The sequence below is a fragment of the Musca domestica genome, unplaced genomic scaffold, assembly GCF_030504385.1.
Source record: "Musca domestica strain aabys unplaced genomic scaffold, Musca_domestica.polishedcontigs.V.1.1 28, whole genome shotgun sequence".
In the NCBI taxonomy this organism is placed as follows: Eukaryota; Metazoa; Arthropoda; class Insecta; order Diptera; family Muscidae; genus Musca; species Musca domestica.
Genome location: NW_026712293.1, coordinates 7,635,385 through 7,648,211, shown reverse-complemented (window position 1 = coordinate 7,648,211; position 12,827 = coordinate 7,635,385).

Sequence of the window (12,827 nt, the reverse complement as noted above, 5' to 3'; positions counted from 1 at the left end):
ATCGTAAAATCCGGGTCGATCGGACCAATGTTTGCGTAGCAAAATGAAAATAAAGGAAGAGGGAGAAAAATAAAAACACAAATAATTAATATTTTTTCCCACTGAGCAGTGGACTGTATATTTTTTATAGGGTGGCTGTTCGTGGAACAATATTACCTTCGTACAAAGGGTTTTTAGCAGTAGGACGTAATCCTATGCTTGTTAGTACTCGTAGAGTCGGTAGAATACTGTAAAGGCGGCAATTACAAAACGTCACTCCTTAGGAAATGTCATTACCTTTGACATTATGTACAAAGTACAAAGTCGTATTAAGAGGTAGTAGACACTACCTAAGGAGGAGAAAAATCACCCGTGTTACAAATATGTAATATTAACGCAATTTAATGAAAATTAAGTTTGAAATTAAACAGTATCCATTTTGAACTTCAAATACCAAATTTGAAACAATTCCCGTGAATAATGTCGCTAAAATCATCAAAATACCAAATATCGGGAGGTACCGTTATATGGGGGCTATATGAAAACGTGGACTTTCATGGCCCATTTACGAACTTAACCTGCCTGCTGGAAAAATAAACATGTGTGCAAAATTTTAGCCACCTATCTCAATTCATTCGAAAGATAGCGTGATTACAACAGACAGACAGACGGACAGACAGACGGACATCGCTAAATCGACTTAGAATTTTACGCTGATCAAGAATATATATACTTTGTTGGGTCTGATATGAGTATTTCGAGGAGTTTCAAACGGAATGACAAAGTTAATAAACCCTCCATAGTATGGTGGAGGGTATAAAAATATAGAAAAATTTGCACGAAATGCTTTAATTTCTAAAAATCGACACGTAATGTCGAATAATTTGTGTGAAAATCCAAAAATAGTTAAAATTGTGCACAAAAAGGTTAGTATAATAAGTCAATGACTAATCGTAATTAAACCACGTGATTAAACCACAAATATATAGAAATATTAAGAAAAGAAAATTAAATATTAACTCAAAATTTCTCTAAGTGTAATTCAAACTTAGTAAAATGTTTACAGTGTATCGTAGAATACCTGCAAACTATGGCAAAGTATTGATGATAATAATTGCCAACGAAAAAATATCAAAAAATCTTTAATAAAAATCAAAAATTCGAAAACAAATTAAAAATGTCAATTAAACCGACTGTAAGATGCACGTTTTCAATCGGAAAACAAAAAGATTTAAATCAAAAATGTTTTATAAAAAATTACATAATTTTTGATTAAATATATAATATGTTATATTATATTTATATAAAAATAATAATATTTTAATAAATAATACCGAATATAGGGGGCACAGTGTCGAAAACACAATTTAAATTTAATTATATTTGATATCCGAAAGATTCAACGCAACAAATATCCGGAAATGGCAGTAAAATATTTCGATCAATTTGTTGGATAATATTGGGAAGTGTGAACTCCCCTAATACATATGATCATATGTTGTCAATATGTGAGTATCAGAGATGTCACAAGTGTAAATAAAGAGTGGCAACAATCAGCATAGATGACAATTCCGCTTCTATATTGTAGTTGTTATTGTTTTGGTGGTATTTTTAACAAGAAGGAGAAAATAAAAGAAAAACAACACAATTAGAAACCAAACAATATTAAAATAAAAGGAAATGCGAGAACAAGCAATAAAATATGAAACTAAAAAAGAATTGAATTTCAGTGATTGTTTTTGTTTTGAACACTAGTTACAAAGCGACGAATTGACACTTAATATTCCTAGTATATAAATGAAAATATACCGACGGACGGACACTATGCGCGCTGTAAAACGACAGGCGGTTTTATTAATTTTTTTATCACAACACGGAAACCACGTATGACACTATTTGTAAAATGAATTAGGCAGTATACATACCTGTGTTGTTAATACAATTTTTATTTGAAATAAATAAATGGCAATGTAGAGGATTGGTCGATGATCTATTTATTGGTGTTGTTGTTGTCCTCGACTATGTCGAACTTGCCTTGTGAGTTTTAACAAATTGAAAAGCTAACATGTCGCAAAGCGGCGTTAGCAAAAATTACGCGTTAGATATTGTTATTACCTTTGTCCTTGTCTACGAAATAAACAAAGACGTTTTTAAAAGTAGTAAACAAAATCTAACGCCGCTATTAAATTAAATTACATTAAATCATCAACAGACAGGAAAAGATTTTGTTGCCAAACACAAATTGGGATGAGACAGTGTCAGCATCTACTTTTATTAAATGGAAACATTTTGTGGATCAACTTCCAAACATCGATCCAATATATATCCCGCGATGGACTAATTTCTTCTTAGAGGACACAATTCAAATACATGGTTCTTGTGATTCATCTGAGAAAGCCTATTGTTCTACACTGTATATTTTTATGACTACAGGGACCAGCAGTCCAGTACTGAAGAATTATGTTATAATTCGCTATGGTGAAATGGTTCAATCTAGTTACATAGTTTTAAGAATACTTGGCCTAATTCAAATATAATTATAAATTATAACAATGAAAAGTATTTGTACATTACGCACCAATTATTGAGAAAGATAAATTTATAATAAACTAGTTTTCTTTTTACAAAAAAGCACTGTGGGTTGTTGGCTATATATTCCATATGAAGAAACGTCAAGAAAAACAATGAAAATCTGAGTAGTCAAATGATAAGATTCTTTCTCACAAAGTGTAAAATCCTGTAAAATTGATTATTGTCTGAATAACCCAAGTTTTTCATTCTCTGAGGGAGTAAAATTATTGAAGCAATTCGAAATACATTCCACCTCCAAGCTCATTGCGACAATAGGCATAGGAAACACTTTTGGAGTACTTGCGAGAGGGAATCGGGGAATTTCAAATTTCCATCCATATGCAGAATAAAGGTTGATGCAGAAACAACAACAAACCCTTTTTGGTATCTCAACCCATCAGCAAAGAGCAACAGAAATCAAGGAAGCCACGGTCGCAAACATTTAATTTTTTTTTAAGTTTTTAATGTGCAGAGAACAAACGTAAGAATACTTGTGTTGAAGTTTTATAAATTAAAATTGTTGACCGTTTGTTCAACAATAATCTTTTATTATTTAGGTAAACTGGCCGTGAAATAAATAAGACACCTGTTGCTTTATTTTATTTTATTATTTTGTTTTCTTATCTTTCGTTCCCACGCCTCTCACACCCGCCCCTGCCGACCGAGGGAGCCACCTCCCTATACGTAGAGAGCGCATACACAACAAAGTCTGGACTAAGGCGGGTTAGCAATGGTTTCACACCGGCTACAGAAACTACATCAGCCAGTAAATACAATAATAAAAATAACAGACACACACAGATTAGTAAACATAAGTTAACAAGGTACAGATTTTAAAAATCGCCGCTCATTGGCTGTGTCTACTGTACCGCAAAGGGAAATGTAGACCAAGTGCCAGATGATCAAGCAGCTTAGTAATTTATAACAGAATTTCAATCTACCGTTTACAACTATTACTCAAAGGCGAGTTCTACTAGTTCCGCTTGGGGAGATGTAGATAAGATGCCGTAAAATGAGTTTGGAGAATTAAGAACAAAGACATGAAACAATTAACGAATACTCATTAAACAAACAAAATTACATATGTAGAATATAGTTCTTTATTGTATTTAATGGATTACTTAAGCAAATAGTGTTAAATAAACTGTTATAAATAACACAAAGTGACCTCATAGGGTTGTTAAGCTCATAGTTAGTTCTCGCAAACGATAATTTTAAGGGTTCGAAATTACGAGTTCTGCGAGAAGGAACATTATGGTATATTTCACCTATAAGAAATGAAGAATCAACGAGACAGCGTACTAATTTAATGATAAATAGAGCTCTTAACATAAAACGTCTTCTGTCAAGTGATGGAAGGTCAATTAACAATAACCGACTCTCATAAGGAGGAAGAGGTTCGGAAACGTTCCAGTTTAAACCACGTAAAGCGAAAATTAAAAAAAAGAATTTGTACTGATTCAATTTTATCAGAGTAAAATTTATAAAATGGACTCCACAATGTACAGCCATATTCTACTACTGGACGCATTAAGCTAACAAATAAACTTTTAGTTACGTAAGGATCATCAGACTCTTCAGACCAGCGCTTGATGAATCCTAGTAAAGATTTCGCTTTATTAACACAAGAATCAATATGCAAATGAAACCGAAGCTTAAGATCTAATATTACGCCCAAGCCAACGAAGCGAATCAACATTATCCAATTTGTGGGAGCCAATAAAGTAATTAGATAATAAAGGTTGGGATCGAAAGAAAGACAACTTCTGGCATTTTTTTAGATTAAGGGTCATACCATTTGCACTACACCAGTTTACGAGTGAGTATAAATCATATTGTAAAGAGATTTGATCGCTAAGTGAATTTGTGTGAAGAAAAAGCGTGCATTAAAATTTTAGAAAAACGAACTACGTTTGGAAGGTCATTTAGGAAAAGAACAAACAGTAATGGGCCCAAGTGACTTCCCTGGTGTACACCAGATGAAACAATGATATTCTTCGAAGAGACATCATTAAAAATAACTCTTTGTGTACGATTATTTAAGTAGGAGGATATCCAGTTTAAAAGTGATGTTGGGAAACCCATTAAGCCTAGTTTTTGAAGCAAGAGCTTATGAACTACCGCATCAAAAGCTTTGCTTAAATCAGTGTAAATAACGTCTGTCTGTTGCTTATTCACAAAACCTTTTTGAACTTGACAAACAAATTCTAATAGATTAGTAATTGTAGATCTACCTTTCATGAAACCGTGTTGACAAGGTGAAATTATGCTTTTTATGTAGTGTAATATTCTTCGTGATACCAAAAGCTCGAAGAGTTTAGGAATGGCGCTTAATTTAGCGATACACCTATAATTATTGATGACCTCCTATTTCCTGATTTATGCAGGGGAATAACAAAGCTCGATCGCCAATAGCATGGGAAATATCCTTTAGATAGGGAGAGATTAAACATTTTAGTGAGAGGTACAGAAATTTCATTAGCGCAAGATTTTAAAATGTGCGTTGGAACGCCGTCAGGGCCTGGAGAGAATGAGGAGCGTAGTGTTCTTAACACATAGAAAACTTCGTCATCTGTCAGGATAATACGGGGAAAATGATTTAATTTCTTCTGTGTATAAGAAGATTGAAAAAACTCAGCAAATAAATTAGAAATCACTAAGTTGTCAGAAGATTCACTACTGCCAAGTTTCATACTACTGGTAAATTTATGTGCCTTCCTTTTGGAATTTACAAATTTAAAAAAGTTTTTGGTTTTATGTAGCAGGTTTTGTTTAATTTTTATTAACATTGGGAATAACATTTGCAGTTTTCAGAGTTATATCTACTCCTTGCGGAAGAATACTTTGAATAGTTCAATGCAGTATTCGACATTTTAAATTTTTTGAATAATCTGCTTTTCAAATTACGCAAACGTCTCAGTGAAGGGGTAAACCAAGCAGGACCCTGATCTAAATTTTTTTTTACTATAGGTACAGAACAAGATAATGCAAATTTAAGTTGCTCATAAAATTTTGAGACACATAAGTCAATGACATCTCTCACATGCCATATAGTGTTAGATAAAATAGAGCGCAGTTTAATAAGGTTTGTTTTCCCAAAGTTACGCCTACCAATAGAAGCATTAACAGATTTAGAATTCAGGGAAGCGTTTATTAATTAATTCGAGGTTTATCGAAAGTGTAGGGTGATAACTGTCTTCAGGGAGCACATAGGGGTAGCATCTAGAAATCGAAATATTCAATGAAGACGAAAAAATTAAGTCTAACAACCTGTCTTTAACATTTAATACATGGTTTACTTGGTACAGACAAAGCTCAAATATCTTATCCCAAAAGTTATCAAAACCTGTTGGGTAAGTCAGAGGTATGTAATCTAGAATATTGTCACCTGAGGTCCAAGATACCCAAGGAAGGCTAAAATCCCCTAAACAAATTAATGCAGAATTATCTGTAAGCAACGAAGACACCTTAGCAAATAAATCTGCATGGTTAAGATAAATTTTAAGTTCAGAATTAGGTGAAATATATGAACAAGTTAAGAAAATGGTACTACCAATGATATTTAATTTTGCGCAGATAAATTCGATATTAGGATACGCTGAGACATCAATCATTTCTGAAGGAATCGAGTTATGAATTGCTATTAGAACTCCACCTTTTTTCTCCACTTTTTCTCCACTCCACCTATCTTTTCTGTAGACTTGATAATTATCAGAGAATAACTCAGTGTCCAGGACATCAGGTTTTAACCACGTTTCAGTGAAAGCAATTATTTTATATTCAGAAAAGAAGCTTTTAAGGAAAATATATCTAAGCTTAGTGTTTAATCCTCTTACATTTTGATAAAGAATCAGTTACGACGTTTACATACTTATCTACATTGGAGCGTTCTCTAAAAACAAATTCCTTTACCAATATATCATCGGGCCAAAACGAACTACTAACAACAGTGTTAAAAATTAAAAGATGTTTAAATCAAAGATTAAAAGATGTTTAAATCATTATCGCTTACGTCATGTAACTTAGATTTCATATAATTACGGATATTAACGATAGAAGTTTCAGGATGAAGTCTGGATATAAAAACTGTTTTGCGACGTGCGACAACAACAAGCTGATTAGAAGTTGATGGATCATCAACATTTACAGCAGCCGAAGGGTTTGGAGGGGCTTGCACCACAATTGCAGGTGGGTTAGAAAATGTTCTTTTGGAAGTCGTACAATTCGAGATTGAGGTTTGTAGCGTTGGAAGTAACATCCGAGTCTTTATGATTATCATGAGAAACTAGTTTATTACTATTAGGAGGAGGATTTGGCGAAATCGGAGAATTTAAGGTGATTAAATTATCGAGACCTAAATTGTTTGTTTCGATATTGCTAACAACGCCTGAAGCTTTTTTCCTCTTTGGAGAACCATCAGATAATTCAAACCTGTTAACCAATTTTTCAATTTTTTCAAATTTTTTAAAATTTAAATTAAATCTTTTTTTAACTTATCGATTTCAGCCTTAGTTTCTTTAAAAAAGCAATGATAATCAATTTGAAGATCTCTACAATCAAAACAAGACCAACGTAGACCTTTAGTCTTGTAAGTAATAAAATCATACTGTCTACCATTAAAACCAGCACATTTAAGATGCGTAAAATTATCGCAAATAAAACCAGAAATAAGACGCTCATTGATGTCTCTAACTGAACAGTCTTTGAAAGAGCAAGCCATTTTTGTAAAATAATTAATTAGATTAAAATACCAGTTAAATAATTTTTTATATGAAATAAGAAGGTAAACTGTGTAATGTGAACACGGTGTAGTAATTAATATACTATTAGTGCCTAAAAGTATGCTAAAAATCTATTATTACGTACAGAACTGCTAAAGGGGATTCAGCTACAAACGTGAACACAAACAAAAACACGACGAAAATAAAACAAAAATGAAAGCACAAAATAAAACAAAACACTGATGCTTGCGCGGAAAATATTAAATAAACTTATTAAGCAGGAAAAAACATTTTATTCACAAAAACTTCACACTTTTGGAAAAAAATAAATAGTGTTAATTTAAATATCACAATTTAATATTTTTTGACGCTTTAAACACACAAAAAATGACTTTTTATTTCGTAAGACGAAGACACAGAAAATAAACACTTTTGCCATCATATGTCCGTTTGTTCTTGCTGTATGTAACAGAATGAATGTTATATATTTATATATATATATATATATATATATATATATATATATATATATATATATATATATATATATATATATATATATATATATATATATATATATGTGTGTCTGCCGCATTGTTTGGGGATAGTTTTTGGAGGATTTGACCTCTTTGAGGACAGTTGGCCATGTTGGGGACAGTCCCCAAATTTTTTTATATGCTGTGAACTCTCTGGGAACATGATCTCTTTGGGGACACAAAATATACAAATGTACTTTTTATGCTCCTATGGTATTTTAACTATTTCTCATTCTAAAAAAAAAATAATTTTTTTAATGTTTAGCCTGCAAACGTTATATATATTCATTTTATTTGCAAAAAAAAGTGTGTTTACTCCGGTAGGGTTGCCGAGTTTCAACCAATTTTCTACAATATTTGACGCCGTTCACTATTACTGGAAGTGACAACTTTGGACTGCCTGCATGTTTTCTTTAACGCATAAACATCCTAACACGAACGTTGGCAAATTAATGGAAAATTATTTCAATTCTGACAAAGAAAACATAAAATCTGTAATAGAATGCTGCATATTTATACCCTACAACACTATGTGTTATATGGATCTTCCTAGCTCGCCGATCTGAGTCGATCTAGCTATGTATGTCCGTCCGTCCGTCTGTCCATGTTAATTTGTATTCACGCTACAGGTCGCAATTATGGTCCGATCCTCACGAAATTTTGCACGAAGGTGAGGTTAGGGTCAGAATAGAAGCCTATTGTTTTTGGAGATGATCGCCACATGTTTAGGGGTTGAAATGGACCAAATACTGAAAAAATGTCTGATTTTGAAGTGGCTATACAGGTCGCAATTATAGACCAAGCGAAATTTAGCATGGGGCTAGAGCTTAGCATTGGCCAGAAATCTTTTAATTTTGGTGGACATCGGATAATATTTAGCGGGTGAAATAGACCCCGAATTTTGTGTTGAAAAAATCAAATTTTTCAATAAACCGCGAATATTTTTAGTCCCGGCAAAATCACAAATAGACGAGAAGGTCAATTCTGACCGTTACATAGATGTTGATAGTAATGATATCAGGTATATATAGCGAAATATGTAGAATTTATATATAAAATGGAAATGGATGTTAGTTTGAGCGCTTATATCTCAAGAATGGCTGGACAGATTTTGACAAATCTTGTCAATTCAGAATGTTTTTTTTTTGTTTCGCATAAAAAGATGTCAATAATGACGATAATATGCATTTTGTAATATTTTGTGATATTTTTTATTTTTTTTTTAAATATTTTTTATCGCATGTGATTTTCTCATTTTGACTTACAATATTGAAGTATACATTTTCTAATATTTTTTTTACCTTGCAACACAGGTTGGGATTATAATATACAGATTGTAATTATCGTCCGATCTTCACGAATATTGAATATACATTTACTAATATTTTTTTTACCTTACAACACAGGTTGGGATTATAATATACAGATTGCAATTATCGTCCGATCTTCACGAAAATTTTCACGAGGGTAGGGTTAGGCTCAAAAATGTTAGGCCTATTGTTATTGAAGATTTCCGCAATATATTTAGTGGCTGAAATGGGCCAGCAACTAAAAATTTTTCTGATTTTGCAGCCGTTAAAAAGGGCACAATAAGAGACCAAAGAACACGAAATATCGCATCAGGTTAGAGTTCAGGACAGTGGGTAGAATGGACGACTATTTTTGTGCGAAAAATACGAACATTTTCATTTTACCGAAATCCTGAAAATAACTTCCAGGCGGAATTACAAATATACAAAAGACGAACTTCTGGCATTTTTATGCAGATTTCGTTGAAAGAAAAGCAAATCATGTAGAAGAGTCTATATTTGGAGATACAGAGGGGGTAAATATGGGTTAAATGCTACGAAAATGAGCATGTCCGCATGGTTTCGGTTAAAAAAACAATAATGTTTTACTTTTGCCATTTTCTAGATATAGGATAATTCGAAACGAGCAGCATTTGAGTCCAACATCAATTTTTAAATTGGATATAAAAAAATAGATTAAAGCCATACTACACGAAAAATTATTTATCACTCTATCTTGAAGAATGCGTTCGAGTATCATTCCTATATAAATTGTATGGCTTATTATAGTGTTGTAGGGTATTATACGGTCGGCCCCGCCCGACTGTAGCCTTTGCTTACTAGTTTTATTTTGTTTTTGCAATAATCACAGAAAAATCACATGAAATTTATGAAATATACATATTGAGTGTAGTCGTTTAAATATTACGGAATAAGCTTCGGACTAATTTAATCATAAAAAACAAAGCGAAAGCCAACCAAAGTGCGACTGTGGAAAATTTGTGAAGATTAGTCTAATAACTCAAACAAGTTTTTTTACTCCAATTGTCAATTGGATGGAGACAGAGGTTAACCACCCCAATTTGGGTTTATTTTTTAAACCTTAATTCAGTGGCTTAACCCAGTCAGTTGTAAACGTACTATAAACTCTCTCACCGATAAACTAATGTAGATTTGGACTTGCAATTGCTATGTACTAGAATGTGCAAAAACCCACAAATGTTTACTACAATAACAAGTTATCACATTCTTCCGTTACGTTCCGACCACGACGTGGAAATACAACACTGTTTTCACTTATGACATCAAAATATGCTAAAGGTTTTACAACACTGCATGCAAAAGTGTCAACAGTGTTGTATTTTTTTGCCGAAGACAAAACCAAACTTTGGATCTTTTTTAGGATTTATAGCTCAGTTATACGGAATAAAATCTCCACTAGATTTTAAAAAATCCCGTACAAATATCGCAGAATTTAGATAAACGTTTATGATGTTTAAGCAACAAATCCTTAAATTTTTGATATGTTCCAGAATCTGAAAATAACATTTTTTTCTTTATGTTATCGGCAAAAATACGTCTACAATAGGGTCTACTACCCTGTAGTTTTAAGACAGAGCATATCTCAACATTTGAATACGCATTATTTGTATTTAATATTTAAAAAAAGCAATTTCAATGAAACTTGATTTCTGTAGGAACCATTGCTACTTTATTATTTTGCTTATTTTTTCACATGAGGTTTTGCAGTTTAACTTTTTTCATGTCGGTTTATTTGACGTGTATGCAAATGATTTGACAAGTTTAACCTTGACCCAGTTAGTGTTAACGTACTATTACTGCAAAATTAGTATTTTCTTTGTGATAACTCAAAATGCAAAATATAACGTTGACTCATATGAAGTGTTACTTTTTGATTTTTTGGAAGTGTTCAGATTAATGTTTAAAAAACAGTGTTGCATTTGAGGATTTGTGCCGGTTTTAAAATAAGTAAAGATTCATTTTGTATGACAAATCTGGCTGATTTTGATCAAATTAAGAAAATAAAACCCGATAATGCGCTAAGTCCTGATAAAGAACTTCAATATAAATGGACTATTATATTTGCATACCAAAAGATTTCATTTTATTTATGATTTAAAGTATTTGGTATGCCTGAAAATGAAAGTATACACTATTTTCTTATGTTGTCAATTTGCTGAAATTTGCGTAAAAATCCAGAAACAAAAGAAAGTAAATTAGGCGCGTTTATACTTGCGGTGCAAAATCGACTCGATTTTACGAACTCATAGAACACAAAAAGTAAAGCGGGTACACGAATAAACCCATTCATACGACGCTATATGTAATTCATAGTCACCTAGTTCATTCTCTCTTAATTTTTGTTTGCAAGAATCTAAAATTTTTTACTTAGATACAATTCCTTTATGTTATCGAGAAAAATAAAAAAATTAGTAACTTCTTGCAGTACTGGAACAAAGCTACAAAATATTTATAAATCCACACAGGATATGCATACATCTTTAAATTTTTTTAATGTTGTTAGATTTTCACATATTTTAAGATTTTTATCTTTTCAAAGTTGACATGAGATTCATTTTACTTGGTTCCTTCTGCTAAAGGGGAAAACATTGGGGCTTATATCATGATTTCTTTAAATCGAGTCGATTTCGGACCGAAGGTTTCGGCATGAAAAATACATCTCTGTTGATATTTTTCATAGGCAACAGTGTTGTAGTTTAATGTTGCGTGAAGCCATATTGTGCAAGTTTTTCAAAAGCGCGTCATTCGTTGTTACTGTGTGAAATAAATCGGAGTGGTTTTTACAGTTTATAGCGCAATTTCCAATTATAAAAATAAAAGAAAAATTTTAAAATAAAGTTGCTGCAGAATTAAAAAAAGACGTTTTGAAGAGCAAGTGTGTCTTCCCTCTCTTATAAAAAGAAGAAAAACCAGGAGGTTTTAAGGAAATCGGTGCGTCTGCTGAAGAAGTATTAAAATGTAAGTAACTGCACAGTTAATTATGCATAAGAAACAAATTATTTATTATAAAAGATGGAGTAAGATTGGAGGTGGGGTAGTCTCCGGGACCATGATCACAACAATATATAGGTTTCCCGGGGGAAGTCTATACTTCCCGGGATATGGGTCTTGACTTTTAGGAAATTTCCTACAATAGTACCTTTGGGTTCATAATGGGCTCCTCTCGGATCGGGCTGATATTTTTACCATAGTAAGTCCTTGGCTTCCTGATCACAACGATATTGATATTTCTGGGGGAAGTCCATACTTCCCGAGATATATGTCCTGACTTTTTGATATATATCACCATTATTAACTCTTCTGTATTGTCCGCATTATAAAGTACTCTTCGTGAGCTTTAAAATGATATGCATATTGTTATAGCAGTAATAATGGTGATTTTCCGAAAAGTCAATGCCCATTTCTCGGGAAGTATGGACTTCCCCTCGAAAATATGTATGTCGTTGTGGTCAGGAAGATGAGGACTAACTATGGCAAAAATTTCAGCCCGATCAAAGCTGGAGCTCCCAAAAGACATTTAACTCTTTTGGTTTTTATCCCCTCATACGATGAAAATGTGCCAATTGGAAATAATAGTGTTAGACCCCACACGTGTTAAGAGTAAACCCGTTTCAGACAATTTGGAGTCGCTTTAGCAATGTCCGTCCGTCTGTCTGGCTGGCTGGTGAGCTCGACAACTCTCAAACGGA